The sequence below is a fragment of the Macaca fascicularis genome, chromosome 5 (assembly GCF_037993035.2).
Source record: "Macaca fascicularis isolate 582-1 chromosome 5, T2T-MFA8v1.1".
In the NCBI taxonomy this organism is placed as follows: domain Eukaryota; kingdom Metazoa; phylum Chordata; class Mammalia; order Primates; family Cercopithecidae; genus Macaca; species Macaca fascicularis.
The window spans coordinates 158,043,098-158,064,385 of record NC_088379.1 but is presented as its reverse complement, the minus strand read 5'-3'; the positions used below and the strand labels follow the sequence as shown (position 1 = coordinate 158,064,385).

The 21,288-nt window shown below is 45.3% G+C and overlaps 1 protein-coding gene across 12 annotated transcripts in view; it reads right to left on the bottom strand.

Moving 5' to 3' along the window:
• The window catches only part of TRIM2 (tripartite motif containing 2), a 186,376-nt gene extending 185,018 nt beyond the window's left edge, over positions 1–1,358 (bottom strand). For 6 of the 12 annotated variants that reach the window (XR_012435169.1, XM_015450929.4, XM_074040632.1 and 3 more), the window contains exon 1: positions 1,058–1,358. The gene's annotated coding sequence lies outside the window, so the exon portion shown is untranslated. Of the gene's footprint in view, positions 1–400; positions 711–1,052 lie in introns of those variants that run through there. The other 6 variants (XM_045392964.3, XM_065545610.1, XM_065545607.2 and 3 more) reach the window with 2 other exon arrangements.
• Positions 1,359–21,288: the final 19,930 nt, after the last annotated feature.

Genomic DNA, 21,288 nt, shown 5'->3' with positions numbered 1-21,288 from the left:
CTGGCCTCATCTCGTTGTTTCGAGCCAACCGTAAAACGCGCCTTCTCTCCATTTTCAAAAAGGGCCGGAAAGATCAGGGGCGGGGCGGGGCTGCCTGCCCTGGCTGCCTAGGCCCAAGGTTCTTTCCTTTGTGTGTGGATCCCCAAAGCACAGGGCCGTTCCAAGCCCGATGCTGGCAACCCTGCACTCACGCCCACGTCTGCAGCCTTCGGGCTGTCGCCTCCTAGCCAGTGAGCACCACCTCCAGACGAGGCGTGGCGACGCGCTTCTTGGGGCCCTTCCGCAGCCCAGCCGCACGCGCGCCCGCCTCTCCTCTCCCTGCCTTTCTGTCCCCACCACCGGTCTGGAAGCTTTAAGCGCCCAGCCGCCTGCCAGCAGCGCGGGGGCCGCAGATACTCACGTTTCCAATTGTGTCCCGAAGCGCGCACTGCCCCCGCCACTGTAATTAGAAGGACGGGAAAGCGCTCTGAGAGCTGCCTTTCAGACAAGCGAGGGGTAACAAGCAGGCGACCAGCTGAAAGCCCCTCATTTTCTGTAAGTTCACTCAAAATGCTCCTCAGTGCCGCCAGCGCAGCTGCCAAGTTTAATAACTGTGTCAGACAGCCCGCCCCTCCCCCACAAGGAGCCACAAAGATGACAGGCGGGGGACTAAATCCGCATGCCCAGCCGCAGTTACCGGGCCTCAGCCCCAGCGACGCCGCCGCTGGAATGACTGTGCAGGGAACGACCAGGAAAAGGTGCAAATGCCAGCCCTGACCTAGGAATTCTCCACAAACCTTTGTTCACTCCGAACAGAAATCAGATCCTTTTCCCAACAGTATTTCTGAAACAAAACAAGAGGCAGGAGCCTTTCCAGGTAACCCAACCTGCATTTCAAATGCAGAAGGCGCTTTCGCAGCAACACTCATCCCTATTTCTACTGGGTTTCTGGGTATTGATGGGCTATTCTGCGCACCATGCAAAGCATAAGAAGCTCATTCAACTGCTCTGTTCCCGTTTCAGTCGCGCGCACCAACGCTTGTGTCTGTCCCCAGGACCCTGGCCAACAGAACCTTACTGTCTGAGGGGGCTCCTTGGCAGTTCCTCGTTGATTTGGACCATTTCCAAAGCACGGGCAGCTCCTCGAAAGCGACTCAATCTTGTCAAGCTGGAAGGAATCAGTGGTTCTGTTTTGCAAGTGGAATATCAAAGTGAAGTACTCCACCGAAATTAGTATTTTATAGCATATATATATTTATGTGTGAGAGACTGATCCCGAGCTCACGGCAGCCTGGCGGCCTTACCCCAGGCCCCTAGTGCCCCGGCTCCGCCCAGAGAGCCCTTCCCTGCTAGGCCCAGCCAGCCGCACCTGCCTCTACGGGGGATGGTTTCCCTGGAAACTCCGGAGAGCCGGTTCTCCCTCCAGACACGCGGTTCCCTTGACAACTGCGACTTAGCACTAGGCCTTCTAAGAAGAATGTCCATGAATGCCTGTTTTAAATCACAGATTCAAAGAGATTCACGAGGGTGGTTGGTCAGGAATAAGATGTCTGTGATTTGGGGGAATGGAAGAGGGACCGCGCGAGCCTGAGTGGGGTCAGTGGCTATCACAGGCGAGGGACTGCGTAGCTCACCCTTCCCTACCAGTGAGTTAATACTTGGGTTTAGAATGAATACATTCTCTTCGGCTTATTTCCTTTTCTCTATTTATTTTCCTTAAGATACTATTTAAACAGTTATTTTACACCGACAGAGCACTAGCTGGCTCCAGGTAGGAGTGAGGAAAAGCCCATAAAGATGTGTGAAACAGAGGTGAGACTTCGTGGGAATAATACTTGGCTATAGATGATCTCATGCACAGAAATTCAAGAACTGTTTCAAGTACAATCTTGCATCATCAGGCCATGATGGTTATGAAATTTCACTCATGATTTCGGTTGGGTCCTATGGAGAAAAGAGGAAGTGTAGATGAGACTAGGCATATTTATGAAATATTTAAATGTCCACATGCCACCTGGTTCCTTTTGTTTTGGTTTTGTTGTTGTTGTTTGTTTGTTGAGACACAGCTTCACTCTGTTGCCCAGGCTGGAGTGCAGGGGCACCATCTTTGCTCACGGCAACCTCCGCCTTCCGCGTTCAGGTGATTCTCCAGTCTCAGCTTCCTGAGTAGCTGGGAATACACGTGTGAGCCACCACACCCGGCTAATTTTTGTATTTTCAGTAGAGATAGGGTTTCACCATTTTGGCCAGGCTGGTCTCAAACTCCTGGCCTCAAGTGATCTGCCCACTTTGGCCTCCTCCAGTACAGCAATTACAGGTGTGAGTCATTGCCTGACCTCTGTCTTGTTACTTTTGGTTACAGACACATCATACTAATCACACCACAAATAGATGCTAAAAGGTAAAATGAAACAAGTTAATGAGCTTGCATCCAAGGCATAAGAAGATTGTACAAAAAAAAAAAATTACACATGCCTCATACTGGTTTCTCCTATGATCAATTATATATTCCGTATTTGAGCTATTAAAAGTTAAAAATCAGTGGCATGTTTGAATTAATGAGATTTTACTATACACATTATGATAATATGATTATGTTAATCTCTGGGTTGAGACTGAAATATGTACATACAAATGCATCCTTTTAAAAAGTCATAAATTCATTTCTGAAAAGTTTAACATGCATCCAATTTTCACAAAGCAAGTGATATTTCCATATTCTAGGGAAATGGTTTATGTAAAATAAAACACACAAGAAAATTTCTTCATAAAGCAGAAAAACCTTTTTGTTAAGAAAAATCATGCCTGTAATCCCAGCACTTTGGGAGGCTGAGGCAGGCAGATCACAAGGTCAGGAGATCAAGACCATGCTGGTCAACATGGTGAAACCCCATCGCTACTACAATACAAAAAAAAAAAAAAATTAGCCAGGTGTGGTGATACGCGCATGTAGTCCCAGCTGCTCGGGAGGCTGAGGCAGGGGAATTGCTTGAATCTGGGAGGCAGAGATTGCAGTGAGACGAGATCGCGCCACTGCACTCCAGCCTGGCGAGTGAGAGCAAGACTCCATCTCAAAAAAAAAAAAAAGAAAGAAAGAAAAAAGAAAATAGAAAAGAAAAAGAAAAATCCTCTAATTTCTGTTTTTAAATTCTATTTATTTATTTATTTATTTATTTATTTATTATTTTGAGATAGAGTCTCACTCTGTCACCCAGGCTGGAGTGCAGTGGTATGATTCTGGCTCACTGCAACCTCTGCCTCCCAGGTTCAAGCCATTCTCCTGCCTCAGCCTCTCGAGCAGCTGGGACTACAGGTGCTCACCACCAAGCCCGACTAATTTTTGTATTTTTAAAAGAGTCGGAGTTTCACCATGTTGGCCAGGCTGGTCTCGAACTCCTGACCTCAAGTGATCCACCCATCTCAGCCTCCCAAAGTGCTAAGATTATAGACATGAGCCTGTGCCTAGCCTAATTTCTGTTTTGAAAATTCACATGCTGTATCCTGAATCTGCATTGAAGCACAAATTTTGTAAACATGTGACCCAGATGTTTATTTGCAAATGGAGATCTCTAAAACAGAAATATGTATACCCAGCAATATAATATACATCCATACATAGGCATCTCCTAATACATTTCATGTTTGAGAAAACAAAAATTCTTAACAGATCATCTTCACTTTTAACAAAAATTAACAGTGAACATTGTAGAAGGCAGTTAAAAGATACTAAGAATGCAGTCATTGAAATGTCTTCCTAAAGGATAATTAAGAGCAGGACGATTATATTCAGAATATTATATTAGCTGATAATATTAAGTGAAATTCAGAACAGTAGATAGTTATGATTCCAGTCTTTTTTGAAATTATATGTGTGTATACTTATGACTATGATGATGTGAGGGAATTCTTGGCTTTATATTTGCCAATTTTTTTTTCTTTTTCTTTCCTTGTTTTCTTTTTTCTTTTTTTCTCTTACTCTGCCCCCCAGGTTGGAGTGCAGTGGTACAAACATGGCTCACTGAAGACTTGATCTCCTGGGCTCAAGTAATCCTTCTGCCTCAGCCTCTCTGAGTAGCTGGGACTATAGGCGTGTACCACCATGCTTGACTAATTTAAAAAATATATTTTTTGTAGAGACAGGGTCTTGCCATGTTGCCCAGGTTGATCTCAAACTCCTGGGCTCAAGCAATCCTCTCGCCTTGGCCGCCCAAAATGCTAGGATTACAGGCATGAGCCACCGTGCCTGGCAATGTTTTCTATTTCATTTCATTTCATTTTATATTTTATTTATTTTAGAGACAAGGTCTCGCTCTGTTGCCCAGGCTGGTCTTGAACTCCTGGCCTCAATCAATCCTCCTGTCTTGACCCCTATATTTTCCATGACAAACATTTCCATGGAGAGCAGCGTGGTAGAGTGGTTAAGATGGTAGATTCAAAGTCAGAGGCCAGGTGCAGTGGCTCACGCTTTTAATCCCAGCACTTTGCAGGGCTGGGATTGCTTGAGACCAGGAGGTTGAGACCATCCTGGGCAACATAGGGAGATACTGTCCTACCAAAAATAAAAAAATTAGCTGGGTATGGTGGTGGGTGCCCGTAGTTCCAGCTACTTGAGATACTGAGATGGGAGAATCCCTTGAGCCTAAGAGATTGAGGCTGCAATGAGCTTTGACTGCATCACTGCATTCCAGCCTGAGTGGCAGAATGAGACCCTCTCTAAAAAACAAACAAACAACCCCCCCAAAGGCGGATAGATCTGGCTTTAAATCTCAGCTGCTACTTCCTGTGTGTTCTCATTTCAAAAATGGGAGTAATAACAGCATGTTACTCAGCATGGTTGGAAGGATTAAGTGAGATAATACCTGAAGAATACTCAGCACAGGACCTGGCACATGGAAGAATGTGTTCATTATAGCAAATGTATTTATCCTAATTTGTAGGCTATTTTTTTTTCCAGCATTTTAGTTCTATATTGGACATTTTTGACCTTTCAATTAGACCTTTTTCTTCTTCTCCTTCTCCTTTGTCTTCTTCTTTGTCTTTCTTCTTCTTCTGGCAGGATCTCACTGTGTTGCCCAGGCTAGAGTGCAGTGGTGAGATCACAGCTCACAGCAGCCTTCACCTCCTGGGCTCAAGTGATCCTCGCACCTCAGCCTCTTGAGTAGCTGGGACCACAGGCACATGCCCCTACTCCCAACTAATTTTTAAAATTTGTAATAGAGAAGAGGTCTTGCTATGTTGCCCAAATGAGTCTCGAATTCCTGAGCTCAAGAAATTGTCTCACCTTGGCCTCCCAAAGTGCCCAGCCCACTAGTATTAATCTTTTATAAATGCAACATTGCTCATATTTGTCCACAGTTTTTACCTATATTTCTCATCATTCCTTTTTGCTTCTCAGAATGTCCTTCTGGGATCATTCTCCTTTTCCTTGAAGTACATCCCTAGGAAGATTCATAGTGTTTTGTTACTGAATTATCTCAGTTTTGGTTTGATAATGTCTTCATTTTGGTTTTGTTCTTGATATACAGTTTCACTTGACATTATTTTGGGGTTCATGGTTATTTCCTTTTTTCTTTTTCTTTTTTTTTTTGAGACAGAGTCTCACTCATTGCTCAGGCTGGAATGAATGCAATGTTTTGATTATGGCTCACTGCAGCCCCGATCTCTTGGGCTCAAGTGATCCTCCCACCTCAGCCTCCAGAGTAGCTGTGACTATGGGCGCATGCCACATGCCTGACTAATTTTTTGTATTTTTTTGTAGAAACGGGGTTTCACCAAGTTGCCCTGGCTGGTCTCAAACTCCTGGCCTCAAGCAATCCACCCGCCTTGGCCTCCTAAAGTGCTGGGATTACAGATGTGAGCCACCACGCCCAGTCTCATGGTTATTTTCAAGTAATACTTTGAAAATATAATTCTGCTGTCTTACAGCTTCACTGTTGCTATTGAGAAATCAGCTGCCATCTAATTTTTGCTTTTTTTCTAGTTAGTCTGTCAGCATTAGGTGTTTTGCTTCATGTTATGCTTGTATTCCATTATATTATTTTTACAAAATATCGGACACACTTATTTAACATTCCATACCAATCACTCTAGTCTTCAGTCTCTGCAGGTTTAACTCAGCAGCTTTTTGTCTCAGCTGACACTTACTCATGATGTCTTATTTTCCTGTTTATTTAGTGGTTTTTAATTGTGGTGAATTCTCGTACCTGGAAGCTTTATCCTATGGGAACTCTGTGTTAAAGCGCAATACCCTGGGAGGTGAATTAGGAAGATCGGAACACTTCCCACATGAAACCACTTTAAAATAAATTTTATGTTTAAAGTTTTCAAGTCCAGTAGCACGTGTAAATTTCAGGCTCACACACTTGTGAGTTGGAGCACATGGTTGGGCAATTCTGAGCGTTTCTCCGTACCTCACCCAGAGCCAAGCCTGAGATAGGTAACATGGTCTTACGCAGGTACATTTTTCATAATCATTGTGTTCCTTTTCAGGGGTTCTGGCTTCAGTTTGGGCGTCTCTTATCTGGCCTCCAGCCCTGCTCAAGCCCCAGGCTTTTTATTTCCTTCCCTTGTATGTGGCTCATTCAAATTCAAACCGTAAGCCATGGAGGGTTGGCAGACATTCTCCACTCCCACCCACAAAAAGGCCTGCTCTACCCTGTTTACCTCGTGCAATTAAGCTTTCTTACAGTTCGGCCTTCTTCTTTTTTTTTGTTTGGAGATGGAGTCTCGCTCAGTAAACCAGGCTGGAGTGCAGTGGCGCAATCTCAGCTCACTGCAACCTCTGCCTCCCAGGTTCAAGCAATTCTCCTGCCTCAGCCTCTGGAGTAGCTAGGATTACAGGTGCATGCCACCATGCCTAGCTAATTTTTGTATTTTAGTAGAGACGGGGTTTCACTCCTGACCTCAGGTGATCCGCCCACCTAGGCCTCCCAAAGTGCTGGGATTACAGACGTGAGCCACTGCGCCCGGCCATTCTGTCTTTTATTAACTTTACCATCAGCCCAGCAGAGCTTTGAAATATTAAGACAAATAATCCAACTTAAAAAGTGGGCTAGGCCAGGCGCGGTGACTCACGCCTGTAATCCCAGCACTTTGGGAGGCCAAGGCAGGCAGATCACGAGGTCAGGAGATTGAGACCATCCTGGCTAACATGGTGAAACCCTGTCTCTACTAAAAATACAAAAAAAAAAAAAAAAAATTAGCCGGGGGTGCTGGCAGGTGCCTGTAGTCCCCAGCTACTTGGGAGGCTGAGGCAGGAGAATGGCGTGAATCCAGGAGGAGGAGCTTGCAGTGAGCCGATATCGCGCCACTGCACTCCACGCTGGGCGACAGTGACAGACTGCATCTCAAAAAAAAAAAAAAAAAGTGGGCTACAGATTTGGATAGACATTTTACTAAAGAATGAACAGGCATGGTGGCTCATGCCTGTAATCCCAGTGCCTTGGGAGGCTAAATCAGGATGATCGCCTGAGCCCAGGAGTTTGAGACTAGCCTGGGCAACATAGTGAGACTCTGTCTCTACAAATATAAAAAATAAAATTAGCTGGGCCTTGTGGTGCACGGCTGTAGTCCCAGCTACTAGGGAGGCTGAGATGGGAAGATCTCTTGAGTCCAGGATTTCAAGGCTGCAGTGAGCTATGATCATGCCACTGCACTTCAGCCTGAGCAACAGAGCAAGACCTTGTCTAAAAAAAAAAAAAAAAAAAAAAAAAAGATATGCAGGGATAGCAAATAAGCATATGAAAAGATGCCTAACACTATTAGTCATTAGGGAAATGCAAATTAAAATCACAATGAAATGCCACTCCATGAGAATGGTTAAAAATCAGAAAGACTGACAATATCAAGTATTGTCAAGAATGTGGAACAACTGGAACTCTCCTACATTGCTGGTAGAAATGTAAAATGGTGTAGCTGCTTTTGGAAACAATTTAGCAGGTTTCTTATGAAGTTAAACATACACATACCATATATATTAGTTTTCTATCGTTGTAACAAATCATCACAAACAGTGGCTTAAAACTATGTTTATTTGTTAGCTCATAGTTCTCATAGTTCTGTAGGTCGGCAGGCTTGAACATTGTGGCGGGTTTTCTGCTCACGGTATCACAGGATGGGCATGAAGGTGTTGACTGGGCTGAATTCTCTTCTGGAGGCTCTAGGATGAAATCCACTTCTATGTTCATTCAGGCTGTTGGCAGAATTCAGTTCCTTGCAGTTGCAGGGCTGCAGTCACCATTTTCCTATTTTTTTTTGTTTTTTGTTTTTTGTTTTTTTGAGACAGAGTTTCACTCCTGTTGCCTAGGCTGGAGTACAATGGCACGATCTTGGCTCACCACAACTTCCACCTTCTGGGTTCAAGTGATTCTCCTGCCTCAGCCTCCCAAGTAGCTGGGATTACAGACATGTGCCACCATGCCTGGCTAATTTTGTATTTTTAGTAGAGATGGGGTTTCTCCATGTTGGTCAGGCTGGTCTCGAACTTCCGACCTCAGGTGATCCTCCCACTTTGGCCTCCCAAAGTGCTGGGACTATAGGCGTGAGCCACTGCACCTGGCCTGCAGTCATCATTTTCTTGCTGGCTGTCAGCTGGGGCCTCTCTCAGCTGTTAAGGCCACCCACATTCCTTCTTAGGGGAACCCTTCATCTTCAAGCCAGTACGGACTTGTATGCCCCCTGTGCTTCAAATCTCTCTGACTTTCTTTTTTGCTTACCAGCATTTAAAGGGCTCAGATAATCTCCCTTTACCCTGTAAGATAATCATGGGAGTGATAGCTTAAGTTTTATAATCATAAATTTCACCCATAATCAAAGGGGTAGTGATTATCAAAGGACTAGGTCACTAGAAGTCATTTTTAGAGCTCTGCTTACCATACCCAGTCATTCCACTCCTAGGTATCTACCTAAGAGAAGTAAAAATGTATGTCTACCCAAAGACTTGTAGGTGAGTATTTATATCAACTTTATTCATAATAGCTAAAAACCAGAATGAACTCAAATGTCCATCAATTGGTGAATTAATAAAACAAATCGTGGTATATCCAATCGGTAGAATACTACTTACCAAGAGAAAGGCACAGACTCCTGACATGCATCACAAGAAGAAATCTCAGAGGCACCGTGTTACGTGACAGAAGGCTACATATGATTTAATTTACAGGAAGTTTTAGGAAAAGCAAAACAGGAAGCAGATCAGTGGATGCCAGGGGTCAGAAGGTAGCGGGAAGGGACTGGCCATAAAGGGGCACAAGGGAACTTCAGGGGTGATGGACGTGTGCCATGTCATGATGTGGTGGCAGTGACAGGAAATCAGTGAATTTCATTATATGTAAATTGTAACAACAAAATTGGCAAAATCATATTTTTAAAATATTTTATTCAGCAGTTTAAGATGCTCTATATTGGGAGTTTCTCTACACATTTAATTCACAAAATTCATGTAAGACTTTCTTAACATGCCTAAATATGTCTATATTTTAACTGATAGCACTTACTGTAGGTGGACTTGCACAGGTATTTGATGATTACCCAGCTCCCTTGCACTAGACTGTCAACCCAAGTGGACAGGCCATGCATGTCTGTGTTCACCATTGTACCCTGTACCTGGCACATACTGGGCCTTTAAGAAATATTTGTTGAATAAATGCATAACCCCTCCCCCAGAGCAAATCTGAACACTGGAAAATCTGATTATACATCTTTCCTCCAGCTGATCTCTGATTACCTTCGATTTCATTACTAAAATCTTTTCTGAGCCACAAATGAAAGTGGGAGAGTTAGAAATCTTTGACTTAACCCCATTACGTTATAGAAACCACTTATCCTGGCTGCCGTTACCTGGGCTGAATGCCCAGTGTGCACTCAGAGTGTCACCATATGGGCTGAGAGGGAGGACGTTCAGCCGCCAATGGCTGCGTCTGTGGGCTGCTGTGTCTGACCCCACTCATCTCCTTCCATTTCCAGTCTTCCTTTGTCACCACAGACTCAGCACCCTATTTCACCTCAAGGTTTAAATTCAAGGTTTTCCTTTTAATGCATACATAATTTGTCTAAGCATTAAAAAACAGTATTAGTCAGAGGGCAATGTGATTGGAATCAGGTGAGAAATCAATGGAAGCCAAAGAATGCAGAGGCCTTTGGGTTGGAGCCAACAGCCCCTTCGGAGAGGAATGAGGCCAGGAAGGCACCAGACATTTCTCTGTTTAAGGAACGAATTAGATCATCCATTCATTTGACCTTGGTCTTCAGTTACTTATTTGTAAATGCCACACCCTCCTCCTTTCCAGGTCAGAACCAAGGTGCAAAAATGCCAAGTGCCAAAATCCTTCCTGGTTATTGTGATTGATCAACAGGAAAAAAACCCCAAAAATAACAACAAAACACACACACACACACACACACACACACACACACACACACACAAATCAGGCATTTCTCTTGTCTTTGTTCTTAATATAGAAATCTATAAGCATAAATTGTATAAATTTGGTGGCTTCTCTTAAAATGTGATGTAGTACACATTGGCTATTTGATACCCTGCATCTATATTCTCTCCTGGCTACAAGAACGCAGATTTCCAGAGTGAATTTGGCTTGAGTGGGACTGAACCCTCCCCAAGTGCCTGGAGTGGTTTCTGGCTGGCTTAAACCAATGGGCACACCCACCCAGCCCCCAAGTCAAATGGACTGGTTTGGAGATTGGCACTACCAAATCAGAGGCAACAAGCCAAGAGAAGACATTTGCTGGGGCTTTTGGGAAAAATAAACCTATTTTATAGTAGCTCTGAAAAAGAGACCATCCCTTTTACCCGAATGGTGAATTTTGGAGCAGCCTTTTTCCAGTAATGGAGATCCTGGAGCTGCCTCTGGGGCCACCTGGTGGAATCTGTGGATAAAGCCAACACCATATAAAGCAGATTGAGGACAGAAGGCAAGCTGTTGGAGACATTTTTTGAGATGTTGGATCAAATGTCACCTGAAATTATTATCTTTAGAGTTTTAGTTACCATTAAGTCAATAAACTATCTTTATCTTATAAGCCAGCCTGGTTTCAATTTCCTTTTGTATTTTGTGCAAATCACTTTCATTTGTAATTTTTTTTCTTTTTTTTTTTTGAGACAAGGTCTTGCTCTGTTACCCAGGCTGGAGTGCAGTGGCGCCATCTCAGCTCACTACAACCTCTGCGTCCCAGGTTCAAGCAATTCTCGTGTCTCAGTCACAGAGTAGTGGGGACTACAGGTGTGTGTCACCACACCAGGCTAGTTTTTGTGTTTTTAGTAGGGACCGGGTTTCAACATGTTGGCCAGGCTGGTCTGGAACTTCTGGCCTCAGGTGATCCACCCTCCTCGGCCTTCCAAAGTCCTGGGATTACAGGCATGAGCCCCTGTGCCCGGCCCTTCATTTGTAATTTTAAAAAATGTGATGTTTAGTCCTGTAAGATCCCCAGATTAAAAGTGGAATATCATTTAGATAGCACCTAAGTATCCTACTTTTTCATGGATCTGTTACAAAAATCTTACTACAACTGTTTTTCAAGCTTTCAGACTTCTAACATCTGTTCATCAAGATGACTACGCCCATGTCTGACACTCGGTCATTCTCGTTGACCTGGTCTTCAAAAGGCTTTTCTATGGCTATGCAATATTGAACACGTGTTCAAATTCTTGAACAAAAAGCCCTAGAAAGGCCAAGGAGAAAAACTGGGAAACAAAGGAAAAGAGATCATTATTGCTACTAGGTCTGACTCACTTGAGAAGGCTGGGTCCTCAAAATGCATGCAGTAATTCTGAAGAACATCAATAGCATAAAAACGGTATCATATCTGTAATCAAAGACAGATAATTAAGGTCTGATTTGCCCTTTACCTTACATTTCTCACTAGTGATTTGGACATGAAGAAAGCTAGCATGAACCATTGAGCAAAAGTTCATTTTTTCTATCTTGTTATCTCAAATTATAATGGACATTTAATGAGTACTTACTATATGTGAGGCACTGTGATATGCATTACCTCATTTAATCCTCAAATAATAATCCTGTGAAGTTGCAACTCCATTTTATAGATGAGAAGACTGAGGTTCAGGAAGGTTAAATAACATGTGACCCAAATCCAGGTCTCAAACTCAAGTCTTCCTTCCTTCCTTCCTTCCTTCCTTCCTTCCTTCCTTCCTTCCTTCCTTCCTTCCTTCCTTCCTTCCTTCCTTTCTTTTTCTTTCTGTCTCTCTCTCTCTCTCTCTCTCTCTCTCTCTTTCTTTCTTTCCTGAGACAGAGTTGGCTCTGCTGCCCAGGCTGGAGTGCAGTGGCACAATCTCAGCTCGCTGCAACCTCTGCCTCCCAGGTTCAAGCAATTCTCCTGCCTTAGCCTCTCGAGTAGCTGGGATTCCAGGTGTTCACCACCACGCCAGGCTAATTTTTGTACTTTTAGTAGAGACCGGGTTTCACCATGTTGCCCAGGCTGGTCTTGAACTCCTGACCCCAAGCGATCTGCCTGCCCTGGCCTCCCAAAGTGCTGGGATTACAGGCGTGAGCCACCATGGCTGGCCAAGTCTGTTCTTAACCAGTTCTCCATACTCTTCTCAAGTCAAACCTGTCTACCATAGTTGAAATCATTCCAGTATTTCATCCAAACAATAGCCATTCATTACTACCTTACCCTAATCCAACCTGAGATCATGAAAGCTCTTTTCTATAAGTGAACCACCCTCCACCTGCCCTGAAATTCCTGCCACTCTTTGTCTCTGGGGGCTGACACAGAGGAGGAGAGAACTCCTTGCAGAGGTGGGAAAGTTGTGGGTTTGGAGATTCACACTTTGCTTTCCCACCCATCAGTTAAAATCTTAGGCACCCTCAGTTAGAAATCTCCCTTTCACAGACCAAAGCGGGCAGCTCCTTTGGAGAAGCCTAGAGCGCTTCCACCTCCTCTCCATTTCTGTGGCTGCCTGGCAGCTGCTGGCTGCACGCCTGTGCACAGGGCTCCATTGTTTTCCCTGTGCACTTGTCTCATGCTTTCTCTTAAAATGTTGCCTCTTCTCATTCTTGAAGCACAAAAGCACATAGGATGGGTCTAATATATTGTCAACAATTTTTCTTTTGAAATAGAAAGAAAGAGGCTGGGATGGTGGCTCACACCTATAATCCAAGCACTTTGGGAGGCCAAGGTGGGCAGATCACCTGAGATCAGGAGTTCGAGACTAGCCTGGCCAACATGGCAAAACCCTGTCTCTACTAAAAATACAAAAATTAGCCGGCCATGGTGGCACATGCCTGTAATTCCAGCTACTCAGGAGGCTGAGGCGGAAGAATCACTTGAACCCAGGAGGCAGAGGTTTCAGTGAATTGAGATGTATCACTGCACTCCAGTCTGGACTACAGTGCAAGACTCTGTCAAAAAAAAAAAAAAGAAAGAAAGGGAAGAGGGAGGGAGGGAAGAAGGAAGGAAGGAAGGAAGGAAAGAAGGAAGGAAGGAAGGAAGGAAGGAAGAAAGGGAGGGAGGGAGAGAGGGAGGGAGGGAAGAAGGAAGGAAGGAAGGAAGGAAGGAAGGAAGGAAGGAAGGAAGGAAGGAAGGAAGGAAGGAAGGGAGGGAGGGAGGAAGGGAGGAAGGAAAGAAAAGTATTTGAACAGCAGTGTGGTCTGTCACTGGCTGGCTGGTTCCGCAAGGGGAACTGGGATTTTTGCAAGCACCTACCCAGCTCCTCTATTCATGTCTTTCATTTCAGCTGCCCCACACTCTAGTAGGCGGGTATCTTATTCCCATTTTACAGATGGGGAGACAGGGGGACTTGCCCAGGGTCACAGAACAGTGGTGGGGCCACGCTTTGAACCAAATTGTGTGGTTCTGATGCTTAGGCTCTCACACTGCACCACTCAGGGAAAAGCCAGGACTATGGACTGGGGGCAGCTGGGCCTTCAGGTTGAGAATGAGAAGCACTGCCATACCAAAGGCCACCAGGATTGCTAATCAAAGCAGGAATTAAGGCCCCAGGTGGCACCTAATAAAAGGCTGAGGAGAGCATGGCCTTAGAGTCAGGAGCAACCGGGAGGCCAGGCACAGTGGCTCATGCCTATAATTCCAGGACTTCGGGAGGCTGAGGTGGGAGGATGGCTTGAGCCCAGGAGTTTGAGACCAGCCTGGGCAACATAGGGAAACCCTGTCTTTAAAAAAAAATTAAAACTAGCTGGATGTGGTGGCATACACCTGTGGTCCTAGCTACTCAGGAGGCTGAGCTGGGAGGATCATGAGCCGAGATTGCACCACTGCGCTCCAGCCTGGGTGACCCTATCTCAAAGAAAAGAAAAGGAAAAAAAAAAAAAGATCATCAGGGAAGTGGGGAAGGGACAAGGGACAAGGAATGTGGCAAAGGGCCAGAAGCAAAAACCCAATTTTCGTTCCTTTCATTCTGCCCAAAGTAGCCACAGCTTTAATGGGGAGTGCGGGCAGCAGGGGCCTGGTAAGGGCTGCCACAACCTGGGGGACTGAGGTCACAGTCTCACTGTTGCTCAGAACTCCACTGTAGCTTCTTTCCACTCAGCAGGGCCTTCCCCTGAATTCCTGTTAAACCTCAATCTTTCCTGGTCATATGAACATTCATTATGTGGTTTTATGACATTTTGCCATCCTCTCTTCCTGTCTCCAACAACCCCAACAAAAACGTGCCTTTCTGAATATGGATGATGGTGATGGTTGCACAACAATGTGAATGTATTTAGTGCCATGGAATCGTATGCTTAAGAATGGTGAAGATGGTAAGTGTTATGTATATTTTACCACCATTAAAAAATGTGATGAAAAACGTGCGTATCCAAACTTTTCACTGACTTATACTTAGATACTGTGACTTTATGGCCACACTGAAACATTCTAGAGTCTTCTACCAAATGTTCTCCACCCATTTCATCCCCCACTTCAGCCTCATTCACACTTCCACAAGCTGAGGCCAGTCTGGATGGGGCAAGACAGGTCAGGTGGGTGGGCATGGCGGGGAGAGGGTCTGTATTAGTCAGGGTTCTCTAGAGGGACAGAACTAATAGGATAGATGTATACATAAAAGGGAGTTTATTAAGGAGTATTGACTCACACAATCACAAGGTCCCACACTATGCCATCTGCAAGCTGAGGAGCAAGGAAGCCAGTCCGAGTCCCAAAACCTCAAAAGTAGGGAGCCTGACAGTGCAGCCTTCAATCTGTGGCCAAAGGTCCAAGAGCCCCGGCAAACAATTGGCGTAAGCCCAAGAGTCCAAAAGAACTTGGAGTCTGATGTTCGAGGGCAGGAAGCACCCAGCACAGGAGAAACGTGAAGGCTGGAAGACTCAGCCTGTCTAGTCCTTCCACGTTTTTCTGTCTGCTTTTATCCTAGACACGCTGACAGCTGATTAGATGGTGCCCACCCACACTGAGGGTGGGTCTGCCTCTCCCAGTCCACTGACTCAAATGTTAATCTCCTTTGGCAACACCCTCACAGACACAACCAGCGTCAATACTTTGCATCCTTCAATCCGATCATGTTGACACTCAATATTAACCATCACAAGGTATTTGCCGTCAAAACATAGCAGTGGTCCCTGCTCCTCTTGGCCTGGTGAAGCCTTGGTGCCAGTGTCTGCAATTTTAGACCAATATAAATCAAGGTATGCATAGAATTCACTGGCCTGAGAAGGCACAGTGCATGCGTATGTAGAGCTTTTGGCAGCACTGGCATTTCTAAGGCAGGTACTGGGCATAAAATCTCTTTTCCTGCAGGTACTAGAAACAAAGTGTATTCTCCAACACATAGTACAGGAGAGGCCCCGGGGCATGGAAACTTCTGGGGGTGGAGCCGGGGACCGCTTTCTGATGTTTTATAGTGTCTAGTTTCTTCCCTGATTTCAGCGAGCTTAACAAAGTTCTCTGTTCATATGGCCTATATTAGCATTTGCTGGTTTGTACAATTCAGAAATTGACTCAAAATAGGCAGCGTATTAAAGTGCTACAGGTATGACTCTATGTTATATTACAAAGGAGTGGGGAGAAAATTAGTTATTAAAACATGATAATAACAGCTAACATTACTGAGTGTTTTTCTGTACCAGGCACTGGGCTAATTGTTTTTCATGTTGTAGGTTACGTAATCATCCCAGCCCTATGTGGCAGGCTGGTGGCACAGATGAGGAAGTTGTGGCACAAAGCAATGATTTAGCTTACTCCAGATCCCAGGGGACAATAAACGGCAAAGCCATCGCAGATGGCCTAATATCAGAGCCCCTCATGCTTTCTGTTATATAAAAGCACAGTGGAACCGGCTGTATTTGAGGTTATTGATGAATTCTTTTTTAAAAAAGAGAAACATTAAGTATTGAAGACAATTGTACCATAAATCTTTCCATTTTGTTTATTCAGATTTTCATTTACCAGATTTTATTTTTATTTTATCATATTTTAAGTGTAACACACTTTCATATAGTTCACTCAAGATATTTTGAGGCAAATTGAACATTGCAATGTCAAAGCAATGATCACAATTCAGCGATTGTTATGCCCTGCAGCAACTAAGAGAGAAATGAACATTTCTGCTACCAATGGCTTTTGTTTAAAAGAAGAAAAGGGGCACTTAACTCTCTAAGGTATAGAAGGCTTCTGTCATTTTAGATAAGCCGCCAGCCACCCACCAGAACCCACAGGCCAGGGGTGGGTGTCCCCATTCAGATAAGGACTGTGTATGACCAAGGCAGGAAATAAAACCCAAACAGCAGTTGTAGGGGGGATAAAGATGCTGATGCCAATGAGGTCCTTGGGTGCTTTCTCCTTTTCAACCAATGCCAGCCTGAACTGTCTCCCAGGAATGCCAGACTCCTTGATGGGTGTGGTCGGTGATTCTTGGCTCACACTGGATCAGGGTTGTTCAGGGCTGGTGGAATCCAGTGCCCAACCCCTGGAACCTGAGAAGCAGATTTCTCCCTCAGGAGGCTCCTGGGCTGCTTTGGCTTGAGAAACAGCTGCTAATTCTGGTAATTCCTGGCCTCGCTCTCTTTTTTGGAAGGGTGGGGACAGGGTCTTGCTCTGTCACACAGGCTGGATGGAGTACAGTGGCACAATCATAGCTCACTGCAGCCTTGAACTCCTGTGCTCAAGGGATCCTCCTTCCTTGGCCTCCCACATACCTGGGACTACAATTCCCCACCACCATGTCCAGTTTTTGTTTGTTTGTTTACTTTTGTAGAGATGGGGTCTTGCTGTGTTACCCAGGCTAGGCTCCAACTCGGGCCTCAAGCAATCCTCTCACCTCTACCAGTTGAAACGCTGGGATTACAGGCATGAGCCACTGTGCCCAGCCATGCTTTTGTTTTTCACCCTCCCACATAGCATCCTCTGCCCTTTCTCCTACAGTGCTACTTCTCAATAACTCAGACTGAAGGATCCTTGGTGTTAAACACCTGCCATGCATCTATCACTGCCACTGAATAATAATAATAATAAAAACCCCACCTCTTTTAGAAAGCTCAATAAAGTAATGGGGGGAACCATCCTCTTGAGACCTTCCCTTCCCTCTTTCTCCTGTTGAAACATTAAAAAAAGTAGAAAGCTCCCCAAGACATATTAAATACAATTTAATTTGGAAAGATTCCATTTGTCAGATGCCCAGCAATTCTTTCACTGTAATTTGGCAAGCTCGATGCCAAGTTAACACCGCCCTCCGTCTAGCAGTCTCCTGAAGACTGTGAGTCATCTGCAATTCGACATCCTCGGCCTGGGGGAGGAGTGAGAAGCCTGCCAGGAGAGGCAGTACTTGGAGAGTGTGACTTCTGAAGCTTCCAGGCCTTCATTTATGGTTTTTCAGATATGGTCCAACTCAATAGAGAGGGGCGTTACCTGCTTTTGTTATTCTGCAGTTCCTGACACGGCTCAGATGTAAGGTTATCTGTCCCACCGCGGCTGACATGGAACCAGGCACTGGACGCAGAAGGAGTTGGGTTCCAGGGGACCGACTCCTGAATGTACTTTAATGGCCACTGCAGATGTATCTTCTGGCACCTGGCTGACAATCTCCCATGAGTAATCTAGTGTCTCTCCCTTTCTTGCACAGCTCAGACTTTCCTATTCTGTCTGCATGAAAAATGCAAGTGGGTCATTTTCTCCAAAACACAACTTGACTTCCACCCCTGTTAAAATCCCCATGCTCCTCCCAGCCAGGTGCAGCCACGGGGTGGGGTGGGGGGGGCGGGGAGTCCTGTGGATTTCTCAGGGGAATGACATTAGCTAGTCAGCGCCCCCTGTGAAGTGCCGGAGTATTATCGGCTGCAGCTGCTTCACGCGTGGGGCCATTTCCCGAGTGCCTCTCTATCGGCAAAGACGCTGTCCTGCCTGCAGAAAGTCTCATTACAATTCTGGAAACGCTCACTTGGCATCTCCCTTCTGGAGTATCTGCTTCAAAACCATTCTATCTGGGATTTACGCCGCAATAATTGTCCTAGTCAGCTTTTTCTACTTTTCACTTCTGAAAATCATAATGAGGGTGACACGTGTGAAATCCCACAGTATTTTCCAACTAGTACACACGGCGAGGGAAAGAGGATGAAAACCCTCACAGGTGTCTACCACAGGACCAAGAGCTTTGCTTTATCAATCATGTGAAAGTGCACCAAGAAAATAGCTGTGTGTCTATGTACGCAAGTATATATCCATGTACTTACACATAAAACAATTTTATTATTAAAAGGTAACTACAGGCCAGGTGCGGTGGCCCACGCCTGTAATCCCCACACTTTGGGAGGCCGAGGCGGCAGATCACGAGATCAGGAGATCAAGACCACCCTGGCTAACATGGTGAAACCCTGTCTCTACTAAAAATACAAAAATTAACCAGGCGTGGTAGTGGGCGCCTGTAGTCCCAGCTATGCGGGAGGCTGAGGCAGGAGAATTGCTTGAACCCGGGAGGCAGAGGTTGCAGTGAGCAGAGATCCCGCCACTGCACTCCAGCCTGAGTGATAGAGCGAGACTCCATCTCAAAAAAAAAAAAAAAAAAAAAAAAAAACAGTTACTACAATAAAATACATTTTAACAAGAAAAAAAATCACCCACTATTCCTTCAGTGATGCAACAATAGTCTTTCTTTTCTCTCCTTCCTCCCTTCCTCCCTTCTTTCTTTCCTTCTTTCCTTCCTCCCTTCTCCCTTCCCTTCCCTCCTTCCTTCCTCTCTCTCCCTTTCTCTCTCTCTCTATTTCTCTCTCTCTCTCTCTCTTTCTTTCTTGAGACAGGGTCTTACTCTGTTGCCCAGGCTGGAGTGCAGTGGCATGATTATAGCTTACTGTTGCCTCAGACTCCTAGGCTCAAGTGATCCTTTTGCTTCAGCCTCCTGAGTACCTAGGACTACAGGAGTGTGCCAGTACACTCAACTAATTTTTTTTTTTCTTTTGACGGAGCCTTGCTCTGTTGCCCAGGCTGGAGTGCAGTGGTACGATCTTGGCTCACTGCAAGCTCCGCCTCCCGGGTTCACGCCATTTTCCTGCCTCAGCCTCCCGAGTAGCTGGGACTGCAGGCACCCGCCACCACGCCCAGCTAATTTTTTGTATTTTTTAGTAGAGATGGGATTTCACCATGTCAGGATGGTCTTGATCTTCTGACCTCGTGATCCACCCACCTCGGCCTCCCACGCCCAACTAATTTTTAAATTTTTTGTAGAGATGGGGTCTCACCATATTGTCCAGGCTGGTCTTGAACTCCTGGGCTCAGGCAATCCTCCTGCCTGAGCCTCCCAAAGTGCTGGGATTACAGGAGTAAGTAAAAATTATATACATAATGGTGTATTCCATTTCCACCTTTGCCAAATACATACATTTTGCACGTTGGATCACAGAACACATGCAGTTTTATTTTCTGACATAGGAATTACAGTTGACAGTTGTGTTTTTCTTTGCATCTGCCCTCACAGCATGTCATCTAATCTGTATTTCTATTCTAGCAATGATTTCCCTGCATCACAGTTAATATTTGTGCACCAATCTCCCCTTTTCCTGGAGGAGAGAGAAAGGGTCATATTTATCTTTATGTTCCTAGTATGCAGCATAGTGTCTGCACACAGTAGGTCTGTGTTCTTAGTGTGCAGAATGGTGTCTGGTACACAGTAGACACTTGATAAATGCCTGTTGAATGAGTGATTAGAAGTACAGTGTAATCAGACAAGATAAGTCTCGCCTGGAGTTTCAGGGGCTGTTTGTACAGAGTCCAGAGTCCATGGGAGCCTTGACATTTAGCACATGGGATTAGAGCGGAGAGCCTGAAATTTGCAAGAAGCATTCCCGCAGTAAGTTCTCAGTGAGATAGAATCTAGCAGCAAGACGCTGGGTAGACGTGCAAAGGCACGGGGCGAGAAGAGCCACAGCTTGATGTGGAGTGGCTCAGGCCTTGAGTGGACCCACTGAGTCACAGGCCTTGAGGATTGCTGATTGCCTAATGAGATTTCAAAGTACCCAGAGCTCCCATCACATTAAGATCTAGTTTGCCAGAGTAATAAAGAACATACACTTTGGCCAGGCGCAGTGGCTCACGCTTGTAATCCCAACAGTTTGGGAGGCCGAGGTGGGTGGATCATCTGTGGTCAGGAGTTCAAGACCAGCCTGACCAATACGGTGAAACCCCGTCTCTACTAAAATTACAAAAATTAGTCGGGCATGGTGGCGTGCACCTGTAGTCCCAGCTACTCAGGAAGCTGAGGCAGGAGAATCACTGAAACGTGGGAGGCAGAGGCTGCAGTGAGCCGAGATCGTGCCACTGCACTCCAGCCTGGGTGACAGAGCGAGACTTTGTCAAAAAAAAAAAAAGAACATGCACTTTTTGAGGTAACTAATGATCCTTGATATGATTAATAACCCCAACCTTAATCTGCATGATTCAAATAGATCAGGTTCAAAGCAAATAGCAAAATTAAAGGCAAATTGAATTTTCATTGTCAAGGAAGTGGTCTGAGAAGGATTCTGGAAAGACAGCAGTATTTTAATCACACCAATTCCCCCATAAAACCAGAAGAGCAACCAAGCAGCAAAACCAAAAACCCACAGACCTTTATAATGAAACTGGAAGTTAAGCTGTCCTCACAAATCCCAAACTCCAAACAACAAAGAGCAAACCACCAACACCCACAAGGCCTGCATGGTCATCAGTATCGGTGCAGAAGAAAGGTGAGGGAGGCAGTGGGACATCAGCACAGGAGACCCCCGAGGCAGTCATCAGGTGTTCCCTGGAAAGCAAGATGAGCCGTTTGAGAAGAGCAGCTGAAACCAGAAGGGCCTTGCCTGGTCCCATGGTGGGTGCATGTGAGAAGTCCCTGGTAGCTCAGAGGAG